Consider the following 10,554-nt stretch of genomic DNA (forward strand, 5'->3'; position numbering starts at 1 on the left):
TCTCCTCTCCTCTCCTCTCTTTTTTAATGACCAAGGGTTTTTTGTTTGCTGACATTGAAATATTTCTGCTGATACATTTTTTTGCAAAGGCCAAGTGTGCTTATTCTTTTAGGTAAGGACTTGAAATTCATATGAAGCTGTTAATGTCAGTAGCAGAGCTTACCAAAGTTAAGAACTTCTAATGTTTAGACAAATACCCTGCACAGCATATGACTATCCTTATCAGGACACCCTCTTTATTTCTGTAGCACCTAGACTCATTCAGCATATACGTTCCATATTCTTTAACACATCAAGCAGTGTCCTACACATAAAAGACTCCATGATCCAGCTGTGATCCATTCAAAAAGCAGCTTCTTTCTGCTGTCCAGAGTCATTTCTCCATGGTTAAGTTGTATGCAGTATGCAGACAAAAAGTTAATAAAGGGTTTAGCTTATACATCACTCTCTATCCTGACCTCAGCATGCTTCATCTTACAGCTCTAATAATAACATTCTGAAATAATTTTGTGTGAGATAGCTTTACCTACCAGTGCAGTACATATGGAGTCTGGTTTAATGTTACCCTTCCCTTGTCACAGGTATTGTCACTGGTGGCAGTTGAGTACCAGGCAGGTATAGGACAGTGCTGAATGAGAATAGCACAGGTAAAAATGACTGCAGATCGGGCTTTTACACACTGGTCTCTGCAGTATTTTTGGTGAGTTCACAGTTTTGGGTACTAGCTTATTGTGGCTGCTACTAGCAAACAGGCAATGCCTGAGAATGAATGAAAGCTCAAAGTTTCCAGTAAGTTCAGATTGCAATGATATCGCGCAAACAAATGAAAAGCAGCAGGAAACTTTCAGTCCTCTGTAGTGATAAAACTCTGTAGTGTAATCATGTATGGGATCTGTAATTAAGCTTACTTGCATTTTAAAGCTAGACAGGTAATGATCTTGCACACACACACAAGTTAATCATTGCTTCCTCTAGAACAACCTCTGCTTTCCTACTTCAGGGCAAATTCCTGCAAGACAAGAGATCAGCCTGCCAATTTCACACAATACAGAATCACAGAATGGTGGTCAGGGTTGGAAGGGACCTCTGGAGAGCATCTAGTCCAACTTCCCTGCCCGAGCAGGGTCACCTACAGCAGGTTGCACAGGACGGCATCCAGAAGAGTTTTGAATGTCTTCAGAATGGGAGACTCCACCACCTCCCTGGGCAGCCTGTGCCAGTGCTCTGCCACCCTCAAAGGAAAGAAGTTCCTCCTCATGTTAAGATGGAACTTCCAAAGTTCAAGTTTGTGCCCATTACATCTTGTTCTATCACTGGGTACCACTGAAAAAAGACTGTTCCCATCCCCCTGCCACCCTCCCTTTAAGTATTTATAAGTATTTATAAGTATTGATAAAATCCCCCCTCAGTCTTCTTTTTTTATAGACTGAAAAGACCCAAGTCCCTCAGCCTTTCCTCATAAGAGAGATGTTCTAAGCCCCTAATCATCTTTGTAGCCCTTTGATGGACCCTCTCCAGCAGTTCCCTGTCCTTGTTGAATGGGGGAGCCCAGAACTGGACATAATACTCCAGATGTGGCTTCACCACATACCTCCCCCAACCTGCTGGCTACACTTGACTCACCCCAGGATGTCATTGGCCTTCTTGTCCACCAGGGCACATTGCTGGCTCATGGTCATCCTGTTGTCCACCAGGACTCCCAGGTCCCTTTCCACACAGCTGTTTTCCAGCAGGTCAGCCCACAACCTGTACTGATGCATGGGGCTATTCCTCCCCAGGTGCAGGACCCTACACTTGCCCTTGTTGAACTTCATTGTGTTCCTCTCCGCCCAACACTCTCTAGCCTGTCCAGGTCTCACCCCTCCCAGTTTTGTGTCATCAGCAAATTTGGTGATGGTACACTCTATCCCTTCATCCAGGTCATTGATGAATATATTGAACAGGACTGGACCCAATACTGTCCCCAGAGGAGCACCACTTGTTACAGACCTCCAACTATACTCTGCGCCACTAACCACAACTCTGAGCTCCGTCAGCCAGTTTTCAATCCACCCCACTGTCCATTCATCTAACCCACACTTCCTAAGCTTGCCTGGCAGGATGATGTGGGAGATGGTGACAAAAGCCTTGCTGAAGTCAAGGTAGACAACATCCACTGCCCTCCCCTCATCCACCCATTCAGTCACACTGTCATAGAAGGCTATCAGATTAGTCAGACGTGAATCCATGGTGAATCCATGTTGACTACTTCTGATAACCTTCTTTTCCTCCAGATGCTTGGACATTATGCCAAGAATGAGCTATTCCATCATCTTTCCAGGGATGGAGGCAAGGCTGACCAGCCTATAGTTTCCCAGGTCCTCCTTCTTGCCCTTTTTGAAGACTGGCATGACATTAGCTTTCCTTCACTCCTCAGGCACTTCTCCTGTTCTACATGACCTTTCAAAGATGATGGAGAGTGGCCCAGCAATGACTTCCCCCAGGTCCCTCAGCACACGCAGGTGCATCCCATCAGGGCCCATGGACTTGTGGGTATCCAGTTTACTTAATTGTTCTCGAATTTGTTCCTCTTCAATCAAGGGAAAGTCTCCCTTCCTCCAGACTTTCTCTGTTACCAAAAAGTCTAGGACTCCTGAGGGCTGGCCGGAGCAGTGAAGACAGAAGCAAAGAAGGCATTCAGCAACTCTGCCTTCTCTGCATCATCTGTCACCACGGCACCTGTCTCATTGAACAGTGGGCCCACATTTTCCCTAGTTTTCCTTTTGCCTCCTATGTACTTAAAGAAGTCCTTCCTATTGGCCTTGACATCCCTTGCCAGGTTCAATTCCAAGGCAGCCTTGGCTTTCCTCGTTTCATCTCTGCATACTCTGATGGCTTTCTTGTACTCTTCCTAAGTGGTCATTCCCTTCTTCCACATACTGTAAAATTCCTTCTTCCACTTGTGTTTTTTCAGAAGCTTCCTGCTCAGCCCTGCAGGTCTCCTGCTTCCCTTGCCTGATTTCTTGCTCTTAGGGATGCAATTTAAGATAGTCAGATTTTACTTTGACTCTCTATACACGTTGCTTGGATGCAACTGTTGCAGACCCATCTAAAGAAAGAAATAAGTGAATGTTTGTTGAGTTTTAGACACCAAATATTCCCACATTGCCAGTCCAGGATTTATGGGATAAAATTGACTGCTTCTGTACGTTAAGAAGTCAGATCTCTTCATCATAATGTGATATTAGAATCTATGGTGAGGTCCCACTTTGTATAATTTGTTCCTCTTTCTTACCCATAGTGATTAAAAATTCAGGTTCCGGAGCATGTCTCTTCTGTTCATGTCAGGCTCTATTTCTTGTGAACAGACAAGTGACATTTCTCTCTCTTTCCTCTTTCACCCACTGTCTACCATCTCTTATTTCATGCTTACTGGTGTTGTCCGTGTCAGCATTCTTAGACCTATTGAAAATATAGTATCTGTTGCCAAAAGCTGCAACTTGCTCACTATAGAGCAATCTCCTCTGAAGATATATTATCAGAAATAGTATTATTGGATTACAATTATTATTACAGGCCATCTGACCAGGATGACAAAGCGGATGAGGCCCTCTATAGACAGATAGGAGTGGCATTGCGTTCACAGGCCCCGGTCATCGGGGACTTCAACCACCCGATATCTGTTGGAGGGACAACACAGCAGGGCACAAGCAATCCAGGAAGTTCTTGGAATGCCTCGATGACAACTTCCTTTTCCAAGTGGTAGAGGAGCCAATGAAGAGAGGAGCTATACTCGACCTCATCCTTACCAACAAGGAGGGACTAGTGGGGAATGTCAAGCTCAAGGGTAGCAGTAATTATGAAATGGTAGAGTTCAAGTTTCTTAGGGCAGCCAGGAGGGTGAGCAGCAAGCTCACTACCCTGAATTTCAGGGGAGCAGACTTTGGCCTCTTCAGGCACCTGCTTGGTAGGGTTCCATGCAATAAAGCACTGGAGGAGAGAGGGGCCCAAGGGAGCCGGCTAATATTCAAGAATCACCTCCTCCAAGCTCAGGAGGGATGTAACCCCAACAAAGAAGTCAGGCAAAAAAGCCAGGAGGCTTGCATGGATGAACAAGGAGCTACTGGACACACTCAAATTCATAAAGGAGACTTACAGAGGGTGGAAGCAAGGACAGGTAACCTGGGAGGAATACAGATAAACTGTCCAAGCAGCCCGGGACTGGGTTAGGCAAGCTAAAGCCCAGATAGAATTAAATCTGGCCAGGGACATCAAGGACAACAAGAAAAAAGTCTATAAGTATATTAGTGATAAAAGGAAGACTAAGGAAGAGTTGGGCCCTCTCTGGAAGGAAACAGGAGACTTGGTCACCCAGGATATAGGGAAGGCTGAGGTACTCAATGACTTTTTGCCTCAGTCTTCACCAGCAAGGGCTCTAACTGCACTGCCCAATTCACAGAAGGCAAAGGCAGGGGCTATGAGAATGAAGAACTGCCCACCGTAGGTGACAATCAAGTATGAGAAAATCTAAGGAACCTGAAGGTGCACGAGGCCATGGGACTTGATGAAATCCATCTGCAGGTCCTGAGGGAACTGGCAGATGAAGTTGCTAAGCCACTTTCCATTATATTTGAATAGTCGTGACAGTCTGGTGAAGTTCCTGCTGACTGGAAAAGGGGAAACGTAAACCCCGTTTTCAAAAAGGGAAAAAAGGAAGACCAGGGGAGCTACTGCATGGTCAGTCTCACCTCTGTGCCTGGCAAGATCATGGAGCATATCTTCCTGGAAACTCTGCTAAGGCGCATGGAAAATAAGGAGGTGATTGGTGACAGCCAGCATGGCTTCACTAAAGGCAAGTCATGCCTGACAAATTTGGTGACCTTCTATGACGGGGTTACAGCATTGGTGGATAAGGGGAGAGCAACAGACATCATCTGCCTGGATTTATGCAAAGCATTTGACACTGTCCTGCACAACATCATTGTCTCTAAATTGGAGAGACATGGATTTGATGGATGGATCACTTGGTGGATAAGGAACTGTCTGGATGGCTGCACTCAAAGGGTTGTGGACCAGTGCTGCTTAACATCTCTGTAGGCAACATGGAGAATGGGATTGAGTGCACCCTCAGCAAGTTTGCTGACAACACCAAGCTGTGTGGCACAATCAACACACTGGAGGGGAGGGGTGCCATCCAGAGGGACCTGGACAGGCTGGAGGGGTGGGCCTGTGCAAACCTCATGAAGTTCAACCAGGCCAAGTGCAAAGTCCTACATGCGGCCCGGGGCAATCCCATGTAGAAATACAGGCTGGGCGGAGAATGGATCAAGAGCAGCCCTGAGGAGAAGGACTTGGAGGCGTTGATTGACAAGAAGCTCAACATGACTCAACAATGTGCGCTTGCAGGCCAGAAAGCCAACAATATCCTGGGCTGCATCAAAACAAACGTGGCCAGCAGGTCAAGGGAGGTGATTCTTCTCCTATACTCCGCTCTCATGAGACCCCACCTGGAGTACTGCATCCAGCTTTGGAGCCCCCAACACAGGAAAGACATGGACCTGTTGGAATGGGTCCAGAGGAGGGCCACGAGGATTATCCAAGGGATGGAGAACCTCTCCTATGAGGACAGGCTGAGAGAGTTGGGGTTGTTCAGCCTAGAGAAAGCTCTGGGGACACCTTAGAGTGGCCTTCCAGTATCTGAAGGGGGCCTACAAGAAATCTGGAGAAGGACTTTTTACAAGGGCATGTAGTGATAAGAGGAGGGGTAATGGCTTCAAACTGGAAGAAGGTAGATTTAGATTAGATATTAGGAAGAAATTCTTCACTGTGAGGGCAGTGAGGTACTGGAACAGGTTGCCCAGGGAAGTTGTGGATGCCCCATCCCTGGAAGTGCTCAACGCCAGGTTGGATGAGGCTTTGAGCAACCTGGTCTAGTGGGAGGTGTCCCTGGCCATAGCAGGGGTGTTGGAACTAGGTGATCTTTAAAGGTCTCTTCCAACCTAAACCACTCTATGATTCTATGTTTCTGTGATGTTTGTTCTAATCTTGCTGCCTCATAACAATTTATGAAGTCAGAAATTCCCACGTTGTGAGAAAAGGCAGTCACTCCTAAGTTACCATCTCATTCTTCATGAACTTATAGACCTTTATCAATTCTCCACTCACTCATCTTTTCTCCAAGTTTCAAAGCACCATTCTCTCCATTTTTTCTTACAAATATTCCTCCCTGCCTCTGGTTGACTTTACAGCTCCTCTCTCTTTTCGAACTCTACCACTTTCTTGGGAAATGGGGGATAAGGAGTTACAAGAACTCCAATACTTCAGATCTGTAAATGCAAAGTGGTGTGTCATTTCCTGTGTTTTCACAACATCACACAATGGTTGAGGTTGGAAGGCATCTCTCAAAACCATTTAGTCCAATCCCCGTGCTCAAGTGGGGTCAAATAGATCTAGTTGCTCAAGACTGTGTACAGTTGGGTTTTGAGTATCTCCACTGATGGAGGCTCTGCAACTCCCTGGGCAACCTGTGCCAGTGCTCAGACACCCTCACAGTACAAAGCACTTTCCTGTGTTCAGATTGAATTTCATCTTTTTAAATTTCTGCCCATTGCCTCTTGTACGATCAGTGGGTATCACTGAGAAGAGTCTGGCTCCATTGTCTTTAGTCCCTTCAACTATTTATACACAAGGATAAGATCCTTCTGAGCCCTGTCCAGTATGTCAGCCTCTCCGTGTATGAAAGGTGCTCTGGTCTCTTGATTATTCTTATGGCCCTTCACTGGACTCACTCTACATCTTTCTTGTACTGGGGAGCCCAGCACTGGACCAAGAACTCCAGATGTGTCTCACCAGGTCTGAGTAAAGAGGAAGACTCACCTCCCTTGACTTACTGGCAACATTTTGCTTAATGCAGCCCAAGAGGCTGTTGACCTTCTTTGCTGCTACAGTGCATTACAGGCTCATGTTCATCTTGTACATTGGGACACCAAGGTCCTTTTCTGCAAAGCTGCTTTCCAGCTGGTGAACCCTCAGCATGTACTGGAGCCCAGCATTATACCTCCCCCATTACAGGACTTTGCATTTCCTCTTGCTGAGTTTCATGAGGTTCACCTCTGCCCAACTCTCCAGCCTGTGAGGTCCCTCTGAATGGCTGCACAACCATCTGGTGTACCAGCCACTCCTCCTAGGTCTTTATCATCTGTGAATTTGCTGAGACGCACTTTGTCCCAGTGTGCAGGTCATTAATGAAGATTTTAATTTGTATTGGCCACAGTATTGACCACTAGTTGCTGGCCTCCATTTGGACTTTGTTCCGTGAATCACAACACTCTGGGCCTGGTAGTTCAGCCTGTTTTCAATCCACCTCAACTCTTATCTAACCTGTACTTTGTCAACTTGTCTATGAGGACGTTGGAGGAGACAACATCAAAGGCTTTACTAAAGTAAAAGCAAACATTATACTCTGCATTCTCCCCATCCACCAAGATAGTCACCTTGTTGTAGAACGCTATCAGGCAGGCTGAGCATGATTTCATGTATTTGGAAATGATTTCCAGCTTCACTTGATCCATCGCTTTCCTAAGGATAGAGGTGAGGCTGATCAGCCTGTAGTTCCCTGATCCTCCTTTTTTTTCCCCTTTTGAAGATAGGAGTGATGCTTGGTTTTTTCCAGTTCTCAGGAATCTCTCCCATCTGCCAGCTCCATCAGCACTCATGGATGTAGCCTTTCAGGCCCAATGGATTTATGTACGTCCAGTTTGTTAAAGTGCTCACTAACTTGTTCCTTCTCTGTTAAGGGTAAGTTTTCTTTGCTCTGGACTTTCCTTCTGGTCTCAGGGGCCTGGGATTTCTGAAGGCTGCTCTTGCTAGTAAAGACTGAAGCAAATAAGGCATTGAATACCTCAGTATTTCCTGTGTCATTTGTCACCAAGTCCCTTGCCTTTTTCTGCAGCAGGCCCATGTTTTCCTTGGTCTTCCTTTTACTGTTCATGTACTTGTAGATTCTTTCTTGTTGTCCTTCACATCCTTTAACAGATTCAACTCCAGGCTGGCCTCGACTTTTCTAATCCTGTCCCTGCAAGACTGAAAAGCAGCTTTATGCTGCTGGGTCATCTGCTCCTACTTCTACCTCTTGTACTCTTCCTTTTCATTTCTGATTTCAGATAGGCGCTCCTTGCTCATCCAAGCAGACGTTCTGCCATCTTTGCTTGTTTTTTTTCCTCCATTGCTTTCCTGTCATTCATAAAGAAGGCTGGGACAGGCCAAACCATGGTGATCTGAGGAAAGACCAACAAGTGACACTTTTTGAAGTGATTGCCCAAGAGCAGGAATTTTAAGAATGCCAGGGACCCTTGAGGATTAATCCTTTAAGCTTTGTCCATGGGTAGCAGATGGGCCCACAAAGTACAGTAGAGGTCTTTACACATGCACTTTACAGCATATGAAAAAAGGGAATAAGTTGACTAAGCTGATTTGTCATGGAGTGATGGGACTCACTATTTTCTATAGATGGGTCATTGCTCCCTTTACTGCACCCACTTGAAGCACACTGAAATCACTTCCTGTTAATGCTAAAAATTACAAGGGATCATCCCTGCAAAAAAAGAGATAATCTCTGCTGTTTTGTGGGGCTTTTGGTGGAGTCTGTTACCAACGCCATGAGTAAGTAAATAACATTAAATGGAAGTTACTCCCAGGCTGTTGTTTTTTTAGGTTCCAGATGAAGGAAGAAAGAAACTGAGACAATTTGCTTTGTTGAACTATGTGGTGATCAAAGACACATTTTACACCACTGATTAAATAATAGGAAGGGAAATAAAAAGAGAGGAAGGAAGTTGATGAAAGTCAGTGAGGCTGCTGAAGGTTGCAGCTGGCAGGTGAAGGCACTTCTGAGACTCTGAGAGCTTCTGTCATGGGTGGAGGAGGTGGCAGAAGGCCAAGGGCTGTTTGTGTGGTTTAATCCAAAGTGCAAAATGAAGTCAAAAGGGCTTCTTTTGATTTACTTGCTTCACTTGCATCGTCTTCATTCTCTGGGTATCCTATTAACAGTTATCTCTACCAGCAGTCAAAATCACAAGCCCTGGCTGATAATTTTCAGCTCACCCTCACTCTTTGCTTTCCTTATTCCTGCGTGAATTTGCAATATCAGGATGGATCTTGTTTTCTCAGGTCAAACTTGCCAACACTGTATTGCGTGTGCACCCTGAAGAGGTGGCACACTGTGACAATGCTCTGTCCTTGTCCTCATGGGACCGATGACCCAGAGGATGTGGACAAGTTAATCAGTTACAGTCCTGCAGGCAGGCAGAAAAGGACCTGGGGGACAACAGATCCCATGGCTTTTTAGTTTATGAACTGTGATCATCCATATTTGAAAAGATCAAATCAGGTAATCAGAGCTGGCTTCCAGAAAGCAGAATGTGAGGCAGGAGGTTAGGCTAGTGCCTGCCTGCACGGCAGAGAGGTGGGAGGTGCCCAAGCCCTACATCCCTCAAGTGCCAAATCTGATGTTTCTCTCAGCAGCAGCAAAAATAGCTCGAGAGTGCATCAGCTTTGTGCAAGTAGTTTGTTTAACACAGCCATTGTTGGTTTTATTCCCCAGGACCTCATCCCTAGATTTGGTTTCATAAGTAGCAAAAGGAGTAATTTTGTTTGGCTTCAAGAGGCCCTCAGTATCTTAAAAGGAAGTAGAGGCTGGTGGGAGGGAGTTACTTGAGGTACCAAAATACCTGATAGGAGGAAATGGTCAGTGAAAATGAGCTGTTGTCACGTGAGAATTAGACCTTGGTTTTGATGTAGTGTCTCAAAATCAGAATAACTATAAGCCAGAGGGTATTTTAGATACCTTTTTTTTACATGTTATCTCCCCACACCCCTTTCTGCCAGAGAATGAACTGTCTTAAGAGGTCTGCAGTCCAGTGTGTTTTACCTGTACAATAAGCAGACAGGGACAAATTCGTCTCTGTCACACTTCAGTGAAGACAAGACATATGTTCTGGAAGGAAAATGTGTTTTTAACTCAAATGGGGACATGTGGGAGTTGCCCTGTCCTGGGGAACAAGAGGATTTTGGCTTTCCGCCTTCATTTGTTTGTCACAATGGCTTCTGCAATGCTGAGTGTGGAAACCATGAGCAATTTCAGCTTTCCATTAACTATCACATATGACCTAGTTTAGTATTTTAGTTCTGTGCTGCTTTTTATCTTAATTCCAGGAATTAATGCCTCCCTGGAGGAACTCGATCGAAGCAGGGGCTAGACATTTAACAGAGTACTGTATGTGTGTCAGGCAGCCGTGCTGGGATTTCCAAGAGTCACTGGGATTTGAATTGATCTTCCTGGGACATACGGTGGATAAGCCAGTGAAAGCAGCCAACCCAAAAAAGTGATCAAAAGTGGTACCACATCACCAGGCTGGAGACTTTGATGATGTGACAAAGCTGATAAGGGTCTCAACTGACCAACAGTACTTTTGGGTTTAAAAGGACAGTGAACACATTAGGGAAGGCTCTGAAAGAAATGCAAATAAGACCAAACAGAAATCACAGCAGAACTTCTGGGTGTATTCCCAGCCACAA

This window comes from Vanellus vanellus (genome assembly GCF_965231255.1).
Source record: "Vanellus vanellus genome assembly, chromosome: 1".
NCBI classification, from domain to species: domain Eukaryota; kingdom Metazoa; phylum Chordata; class Aves; order Charadriiformes; family Charadriidae; genus Vanellus; species Vanellus vanellus.